The sequence below is a fragment of the Lathyrus oleraceus genome, chromosome 2 (genome assembly GCF_024323335.1).
Source record: "Lathyrus oleraceus cultivar Zhongwan6 chromosome 2, CAAS_Psat_ZW6_1.0, whole genome shotgun sequence".
NCBI lineage: Eukaryota > Viridiplantae > Streptophyta > Magnoliopsida > Fabales > Fabaceae > Lathyrus > Lathyrus oleraceus.
Window position 1 is genome coordinate 69,994,456 of NC_066580.1, and position 10,574 is coordinate 70,005,029.

Here is a 10,574-nt window from a genome sequence, read left to right on the forward strand (position 1 = left end):
GCTACGGATTTTTTAGGTTAGCTGCGGATTTGCTTTGGCCACGCTTTTGGATCCTTTTGACCACGCTTTTCTGTTGCCATGCATGTGATAGCCTAGGGTTGGTGGCTGATTGGTCCATGTTTCATTCAGCGCGCACTTGACATATTCAAATGTGCGCCTGGTTGGATTCCAGGCGGTGACCATTATTCAAATGACATGCATATTTTCTATTTTCCCTCCATACATTTCTATACATGCTTCATATCATTTTTTATTTTTTCCTCATCTTGCAAAAATCATATCTAATTGAAAATTAATCCAAATTCATCCTAATTTTTCGCATCATGATCCTTATCTTATCTATTATTTTTTGATCATATTTTCCAAATTTGTGCTTGGCTGGATTTCATTTTGTGCTAGGATGTTTGAACATGTATCCATTTTGTACCTTGCCATGCTTATACATTTGTGAAATGCTGGTCTTTGATCCAATGATTCTGAAATTTTGCATGATGAAACTAGACTCATTGCTTGACATTTTGGTGTTGATTTGGTATTTTTACCATTTATCATTTCTGTTTTATGATCATGTTAAGTTGGTGTGACAATTTGTGTCACACCTTGTGATGTTCAACTTGAATGATGTGTTTGCCATGCCAAATGATCTCCAATTGCCCTAATTTTTTGTGTGATGATCATGTTGTATGTCCTGTTTACTCATAAATTTTGACAAGATTATTTGAATCGTTTTTGATTTAATGTGCATTTATTTCTTCTGATGTCACAATGTGGTCACAATTTGCATACCTTGCCATGTTTGGTTCATGAAATGCTTTTGGTTAATGATATTGATATGGGACCTTTTGGAATGTGTTCTTGATTGAATGAAGTTGATTCATGTTAAATTTCATGTTCTGTTTTGAATGTTTGACCTACTTTTGACCCTAGGCTTTGACCTAGTGGTTTGGACTCACTGTTTGGATTGTGGATTTCAGGTTAAGAAGCACATTACCATGGTTGAAGTGGTTCACTCATTTGGATTGATTAGTTGATTGATGTTGGCTAACCTTATGTTGTTTTGTAGGTTGATGCCAAGTCATTTGTGTTGTGCCTATTGGCTTGTGCCTTGCACATTGTTGCCTGATGCTTTGTTTGTCTGTGTGATTGACTGTTGTCTGTTTGATTGTTTGACTTGTAAACTGATTGGTTTAGATTTTTTCAGGTACCTAAGTTGCTTTGAGTTCTTTTGAACTTGCTTTGGGTTTGCTTGGTTGCTTAAACCACTAAGGTATAACTCCTTTGACTTCATGTAGTCTGGAAGACCTGTCCTGTTATGTGGGCAGGCACCTGTCTGAAGCCCTCCTTAAGAGGCAATGCTTGTGTTTGTTTACTTTTGTGCCAAGCAGGAAAAGTCCTCTTATGAGGCAATTGGCAGATAAAAGAGATGTGCAATCCATCTCCTGCTACTCATAGTGTCATTCACTTTGCTCACACACCTTGTGTTGATGCATTGTAGATAATAGCCCAAGATCTTTGTTGTGTCAGTCATATGTGGAGAAGAGTTCCTACATTCTGAACTCCCACACATTCATTTGTCTGAAGCTCTCCCAGGCCAGGGATAAGAGCTGTGAGGTCTTATCCTCACTTCCCATTTCATCTGCTTCACCCTAACTCTCAATGTTAGGGTTAAGAGCTAACCACACCCCATTCCAGTTGGCTTGCTTTTGCAGCCTAACCTTGTATGAGCCCAATTGATTGCATATAGTGTGTGCGATTGTTTATTGTGCTTGTGTTGTTTGACTGTGCTGTTTAGGATAGCTTGCTCCCTGTGCAAGTTAGATAGAAACCTTAACCTAGGACCATGGTGGATTTACATGATAACTATTAGGCTCGAGTCAGGCTCCCTTCTAGTTTGTCATTTCCCAGTCTCTGGTTAGGTTAGAAGTTCTTTCCCTATTGAGGGGAACTACGTTGCCCTGATCCTCATACCAGATGAGGTACGTAGGCAGGAGATCGTGTGAGATCTCTCCGGGCACCCTTTTCCTTTTTTGTGTGTGTTTGCTTGACAGCTAGCAGGCTCGAGTACCAGACTCCCTGTTAGCTTGTTTGTTCAACTTTTTTGTTGCTTTTGACGACTCAGCGTCCGGTTAACCTCTTGTTTTCTTGGAGTCTGACGTAAGTCCAGCGATTGGTAGTTGGTTTCCTGTGTGTGTTTGTTGGTTCGGAGTCTGATGTAAGTCCAGTGATTGGCATTCGGTTTCCATGTTTGCCTGTTTGTGTGGAGTCTGATGTAAGCTCAGCGATTGGCAGTCGGTTTCTCGTGTGTGTGTTTTGTTTCGGAATGCGTTAGCCGAACTACGGTAGCTCTGATTCTCATTCCAGATGAGATACGTAGGCATAGGATGCGATATCCTAGCGAGCCCGTTTCCCATTTCCTCGAACTACGTCGACTCTGATGTTTGTGTCTGACAAACTACGTAGGCCCAGGATGCGATATCCTGCCGAGTCCTCTTCCTCCATCCTCTCCCGCCTGTTTATTCCAGTGTGTGTGCATTCTTTTGAGCAGTTATCTGGCAACCTTATTCTTTTCTTTTGAGCGTGGATCCCGTCGAGTACGACGGACGTGAGGGGTGCTAATACCTTCCCCTTGCGCAACCGACTCCCGTACCCTGTAATCTTCGGTCGTAAGACCATTCCTTTCCAGGTTTACTTCGAGCGTTTCCTTTCCCTCGTTTAGGATAAATAACGCACGGTGGCGGCTCTGTTTATTTGTTTTTTCCGCCGGTTGTTTTTCGCGGATGCGACACCTATCTCCTACACGTTTCACCATATGAAAATTATTCCAAGAGCAAAGTTACTCTAAATGACATTCCAAACCACTTTCATGTTGATACCTAGAGCTAGTTTTACCTGGAAATTATTTTCTATGTTGAAACATTATAGGTCATTTTGTCTAAACCCTAATTTGAAAGTCAACTTCCTAAGGCCATAACTTTCTCAACTTTTATGATATGAAATATTTCCAAGTTACACAATCATATTCAATGTGCCTACTTTAACTTTTATGTTTGGAGTGGGAGCTAATTCAACATTATTGAGCATGTGATATGAGGTTACATTATAGGTCACTTTTGACCTGTACCATTGACCAAGTGATTTTTCCAAACTTCAAAAATGCATAACTCTAAAATTTCAAATCCAAATGACATGAAATTAGTGACCATTTTGAAGGTCTTTGACATAGATACAACTTTGATGAAGACACGTTTCTCATTTGAAGCTCATATAAAAAGTTAAGCAAGGTGGAATATTGAGACATATGGCTTGACACTTAGAAAAAATTTGATATATCAAAAATTTCCAAATTTCCACCTCAAATTTCTAAAGTTCCAAGCTCTAAATGAAATAGTGTTCAACATGGAAGTTGTTCCTCTTGATCTCACCTTTCCAAAGAGCTCAAATTCGTTTTTTCGGACAAGGAATGCATAGGTTGCGCAGGGCATGAACATGGTGACATCACTTGGAGATGATCAAACTTCAAATCCAAATGCACACTTGCCTTGCAATCCTAGCTGAATTCAGACTATCTAACATTCATTTGTGTACTTATGGCAATGATTTTATGGGCCTGTACGTGCCCATGCACCCATGCATCATTAATGACCAAATTTGGAAAAGGATTTCAAGTGTGCAAATATCAAGGGTTTCAGCTATAAATAGTGCCTCATATGTGTAGCAATGAACAAACATTTGCGCCATCTTTGATCCCCCATCTCTAACCCTCACTTTGCAAAGGATAAACCTGAGAAATTCATTTGAATTTGAGGTTGAATTTCCACTATTTTGAAATTCAAATCTCCAGGAATACACAACATTTTAAGCATTCAATCCTTCTTCTGAAAGCAAGTGGAGTGAAATCAAGCACAAGTAAGATCAAGATATATTAAATCCAGACCCTTATTGAACGTATTTTCCAAAAATTTTGATCTCTTCGATTCTCTCAAATTCTTGCTCAATTCTATTGATTCTTTGGTTGTCTGAAGTCCTACCAATGTAGGCAAGAATATTGAGTTGCTTTAAGGCCAAACCGAAGCAACTCAGTTCATGTACCTCAAATTTAAACTCCATGTATCTCTCAATATACTTGGAATTAGAGCGAATTGAGGCCAGATTCGAGCTCAATGCCATTTTTACTTTGAAATCATGTCCTTGTTTTTAATTTCGGTGGTGGTTGATGGTGGACTAGTCCGGTGAGGTCCACCGGAGAAGAAGACCGGAGCTACAGCTCCGACCATGCACTGACATGTCTCACAGCTATATGATCCATCTCATTTGTTGTAATCTCGTGCGTTCCTTTTGAATACCATGCTTGTTGCGCGCTGACTCATGTGCACGGTGAAACGCGTGTTTCTAGGCACTTGATCTGCCACCTCAATTAATGAGGGAGATCAAGTGGTCCTCGTTTTTTCTGATATTTTAATTTTCATTTTAATTGCATTATTTTCAATAAAACATATTAAATTCAATATTGATCCAAAAAATATGGGACTTCACCAAAAATATTCAAATATTTTTCTCTGTCATATTCTGAATTAAAATTATTTTTTGGTTCCTTATGAATATTTTTCATGAATTAAGTGATTTTGCATTTGTTTTAGTTGTTTAAAAATATTTTTAAATGTCCAAAAATTATGAAATTTTTTCTCCAAGGTCCTTTGACCTTGTTTGACCTATGATAAATCTTATAGCCATTACTTTGGTGTTTTGGTGAGATTTTAGGAATTGGACAATTGTGATGACTTTTTTATGTTTGACTCTGGTTGTTGGGCTTTCGTCAAGGTTGATTTGACTTTGTCAAATTAATATCAATGGATTTAGGGGATTTATGGAATGTACATTCCATCTCCTAAAATGACTGGATGATATTAATTTGGTAAAAGTCCTCCTTTGACCAATTTGTGTTTTGATCCATTCCCCTCCCACTTCATCTTATTCCCTTTACTCATTTATTCATTCCATTTGGCCTATGATGTCTCAAAGTTCTAATGCTAGTTGATTGAAAAATTGACATGAGTATGGATAAGATTAGGCCATACCTTTTTCATATTCTTTTTTGTGTGTGGTATGTTTCATGAGCATAATCCATTATACTATGTCTCTAATATGCATTAACACCAAAATTTTACTGCCCAACCTCAAATAGTTGTGACTTCTACATAAGTCCAATTACGATTGCTTAACATAGCGCTAAATTTGTGACATAAAAGGAATAAGCATTCTAGTTATTGAAATTGTAAGTCTCCCCTCATTCATGGTATTGTGTGGAAAGTTGGCCTTCTTTCCTTCCTTTGGAAGATGTTTTGGTTCAAGGATTCATGCTTGTGATAAGTGGGTTGAGTGTTCTCCAAAGAATGTCTTTAAAATGAAAAGTAAAAGCAAAACAATACTAACTTCTAACCAATTAACTACTAACATTTAATTTCAAGCTTTAACTTTAATGAAATTTACTTTTTCCACTCTATTTCATTTGTCATTGTTCATATCATTCTAATTGTTTATGTTAATGCAATTTTCACTTTGTCCACTTGGACCATATTGTGTGATATATCTTGTTTGTGTAAATTTTGCTTGTTTCTATGGTCTTTGACCATTAACGTACATAATAATAATAAAAACCCTAAAAAACTTTTGAGTGGACTATTGGCTTGATCTTAGACAAATGGACTTAGAATCCAGGCAACCTTCCTAAGCTAAAGGACTTGGTCAATGCCACTTTGTTGAATTACCAAGTGTTTGCAATTTGAGATTCATCTGATACATCTTTGAAGACATCTCTAAGTTCATCTGCAACACCATCTTTGTGAAGCTGTTATTTTGAACCTCTGACTTGTGGAATTCATATGATCAAAACTAGGTCTCCCTAGACCCTATCTCCTACCCTTTTCACCATATGAAAATTATTCCAAGATAAAAGTTACTCTAAATGACATTCCAAACAACTTTCATGTTGAGACCTAGAGCTGTTTTTGCTTGGAAAATTATTTTCTATGTTGAAACATTATAGGTCATTTTTTCTAAAACCTAATTTGAAAGTCAATTTCCTAAGGCCATAACTTTCTCAACTTTTATGATATGAAATATTTCAAAGTTGCACAATCAAATACAATGTTCCTACTTCAACTTTTATGTTTGGAGTGGGAGCTAATTCAACTTTTTTGAGCATGTGATATGAGGTTACATTATAGGTCACTTTTGACCTGTACCATTGACCAAGTGATTTTTCCAAACTTCAAAAATGCATAACTCTATCATTTCAAATCCAAATGACATGAAATTAGTGACCATTTTGAAGGTCTTTGAATTAGATACAACTTTGATGAAGACACTTTTCTCATTTGAAGCTCATATAAAAAGTTAAGCAAGGTGGAATATTGAGACATATGGCTTGACACTTAGAAAAAATTTGATATATCAAAAATTTCCAAATTTCCACCTCAAATTTCTCAAGTTCCAAGCTCTAAATGAAATAGTGTTCAACATGGAAGTTGTTCCTCTTGATCTCACCTTTCTAAAGAGCTCAAGTTCGTTTTTTTTGGACAAGGAATGCATAGGTTGCGCAGGGCATGAACATGGTGACATCACTTGGAGATGATCAAACTTCAAATCCAAATGCACACTTGCCTTGCAATCCTAGCTAAATTCAGACTATCTAACATTCATTTGTGTACTTATGGCAATGGTTTTATGGGCTTGTACGCGCCCATGCACCCATGCATCATCAATGACCAAATTTGGAAAGTGACTTCAAATGTGCAAATATTAAGGGTTTCAACTATAAACGTTACTCTAAATGACATTCCAAACAACTTTCATGTTGAGACCTAGAGCTACTTTTGATTGGAAAATTATTTTCTATGTTGAAACATTATAGGTCATTTTGTCTAAACCCTAATTTGAAAGTCAACTTCCTAAGGCCATAACTTTCTCAACTTTTATGATATGAAATATTTCAAAGTTGCACAATCAAATACAATGTGCCTACTTCAACTTTTATGTTTGGAGTGGGAGCTAATTCAACTTTTTTGAGCATGTGATATGAGGTTACATTATAGGTCACTTTTTGACCTGTACCATTGACCAACTGATTTTTTCAAACTTCAAAAATGCATAACTCTGTCATTTTGACATGAAATTGGTCAACTTTGAAGGTCTTTGAAATTGGTGACCATTTTGAAGGTCTTTGAAGTAGATACAACTTTGATGAAGACGCGTTTCTCATTTGAAGCTCATATAAAAAGTTAACTAAGGTGGAATATTGAGACATATGGCTTGATTCTTAGAAAAATTTTGATATATCAAAAATTTCCAAACTTCCACCTCAAATTTCTCAACTTCCAAGCTCCAAATGAAAGAGTGTTCAACATGAAAGTTGTTCCTCTTGTCTCACCTTTCCAAAGAGCTCAAATTCATTCATTTTGGACAAGGAATGCATAAGTTGCGCCTGGCATGAACATGGTGACATCACTTGGCAAGGATCAAACTTCAAATCCAAATGCACACTTGCCTTGCAATCCTAGCTGAATTCAGACTATCTAACATTCATTTGTGGACTTATGGCAATGATTTTATGGGCCTGTGCACGTCCATGCACCCATGCATCATCAAAGACCAAATTTGGAAAGTGATTTCAAGTGTGCAAATAACAATGGATTCAGCTATAAATAGAGCCTTATATGCACAACAATGAATAGACATTTGCGCCAGCTTTGATCCCCAGTCTCTAACCCTCACTTTGCAAAGGATAAACTAGAGAAATTCATTTGAATTTGAGGTTGAATTTCCACTGTTTTGAAATTCAAATCTCCAGGAATACAAGCATTCAATCCTTCTTTTGCAAGCAAGTGGAGTGAAATGAAGCACAAGCAAGATCAAGATCAATAAAATCCAGACCTCCATTGAACGTATTTTCCAGAAATTTTGATCTCTTCGATTCTCTCAAATTCTTGCTCAATTCTATTGATTCTTTGGTTGTCTGAAGTCCTACCAATGTAGGCAAGAATATTGAGTTGCTTTGAGGCCAAATCGAAGCAACTCAGTTCATGTACCTCAAATTTCAACTCCATGTATCTCTCAATATACTTGGAATTAGAGTGAATTGAGGCCAGATTCGAGCTCAGTTCCATTTTTACTTTGAAATCATGTCATTGTTTTTAATTTTGGTGATGGTTGATGGTTGACCAGTCAGGTGAGGTCCACCGGAGAAGAAGACCGGAGCTACAGCTCCGACCATGCGCTGGCATGTCTCACAGCCATAGGATCCATCTCATTTGTTGTAATCTCGTGCGTTCCTTTTGAATACCATGCTTGTTGCGCGCTGACTCATGTGCACGGTGAAACGCGTGTTTCTAGGCACTTGATCTGCCACCTCAATTAATGAGGGAGATCAAGTGGTCTTCGTTTTTTCTGATATTTTAATTTTCATTTTAATTGCCTTATTTTCAATAAAGCATATTAAATTCAATATTGATCCAAAAAATATGGGACTTTCACCAAAAATATTCAAATATTTTTCTCTGTCATATTCTGAATTATAATTATTTTGTTTCCTTATTAATATTTTTCATGAATTAATTGATTTTGCATTTGTTTTAGTTGTTTAAAAATATTTTTAAATGTCCAAAAATTATGAAATTTTTTCTCCAAGGTCCTTTGACCATGTTTGACGTATGATAAATCTCATGGCCATTGCTTTGGTGTTTTGATGAGATTTTAGGAATTGGACAAACCATATTTAATTTAAATGCACTATTTTAGTATTTTAATTTGAATAAATGCCAAATAAATTTGTTGACCAATTGTGATGACTTGTTTATGTTTGACTCTTGTTGTTGGGCTTTGGTCAAGGTTGATTTGACTTTGTCAAATTTATATCATTGGATTTAGGGGATTTATGGAATGTACATTCCATCTCCTAAAATGACTGGATGATATTAATTTGGTAAAAGTCCTCCTTTAACCAATTTGTGTTTTGATCCATTCCCCTCCCACTTCATCTTATTCCCTTTATTCATTCACTCATTCCATTTGGCCTATGATGTCTCAAAGTCCTAATGCTAGTTTATTGAAAAATTGACATGAGTATGGATGCGATTAGGCCACACCTTTTTCATATTATTTTTAATGTGTGGTATGTTTCATGAGCATAATCTAATATACTATGTCTCTAACATGCATTAACACCAAGATTTTATTGCCCGACCTCAAATAGTTGTGACTTCTACATAAGTCCAATTACGATTGCTTAACATAGCGCTAAATTTGTGACATAAAAGGCATAAGCATTCTAGTTAGTGAGATTGTAAGTCTCCCCTCTTTCATCGTATTGTGTGGAAACTTGGCCTTCTTTCCTTCCTTTGGAAGATGTTTTGGTTCAAGAATTCATGCTTGTGATAAGTGGGTTGAATGTTCTCCAAAGAATGTCTTTAAAATGAAAAGCAATAACAAAACAGTACTAACTTCTAACCAATTAACTACTAACATTTAATATCAAGCTTTAACTTTATTGAAATTTACTTTTACCACTCTAATTCATTTGCCATTGTTCATATCATTCTAATTGTTATGTTAATGCAATTTTCACTTTGCCCACTTGGACCATATTGTGTGATATATCTTGTTTGTGTATATTTTTCTTGTTTGTATGGTCTTTGACCATTAATGTACATAATAATAATAAAAACCCTAAAAAACTTTTGAGTGGACTGTTGGCTTGATCTTGGACAAATGGACTTAGAATCTAGGCAACCTTTCTAAGCTAAAGGACTTGGCCAATGCCAATTTGTTGAATTACCAAGTGTTTACAATTTGAGATTCATCTGATACATCTTTGAAGACATCTCTAAGTTCATCTGCAACATGATCATTGTGAAACTGTTATTTTGAACCTGTGACTTGTGGAATTCATCTATTGCATAGGCTATTTTGGAGAAGATCATTGAATGGATAAGCTTGGATGAGGCCATCTTTATTTGATTCCTTTCTCTTCAAGATAATATAATTATGCATTTGTGTGTTTCTTGGTTCTATATGTCTAAGAGAATTTTGGGTTTCTGTTGACATTCTTGTCTATTGGATTGCTACCCATTTGGTTAGATCTTTTCAACTCTAAACTTTTAATTTTGTACATAGGATAGTCTCTTCATCTTCTCCCCATTTCTTTAATTTTAAAATCTCTCCCTCCATTTTCCAAAACCTTCTTTGTGTGAACTTCTTTTGTTCTAAACTTTGACCACTTTTGCGAAAGGATAGAAACTTTGGCCTTATGCCATTGCATTTTCAAACTCTTTTTCTTAAAAAAAACTTGGAAATAAACTTAACTATACTTGACTATAAAATTTCAAAAAAGCCAAAAAGAACTAACTCATTCAAACCATTTTAGGCCTTTGTGCCTTTGAAACTTAATTTTTGTTAAAAGTAATGCATCCACTTTGAAATTTGTATCACGAACTACGAGGTTTTGATCCCTCATTTTTATGTTGGTACGTAGGCACAAGACCGAAGGTCTTGTCAAACACAAAAATATAATTAATGAATTC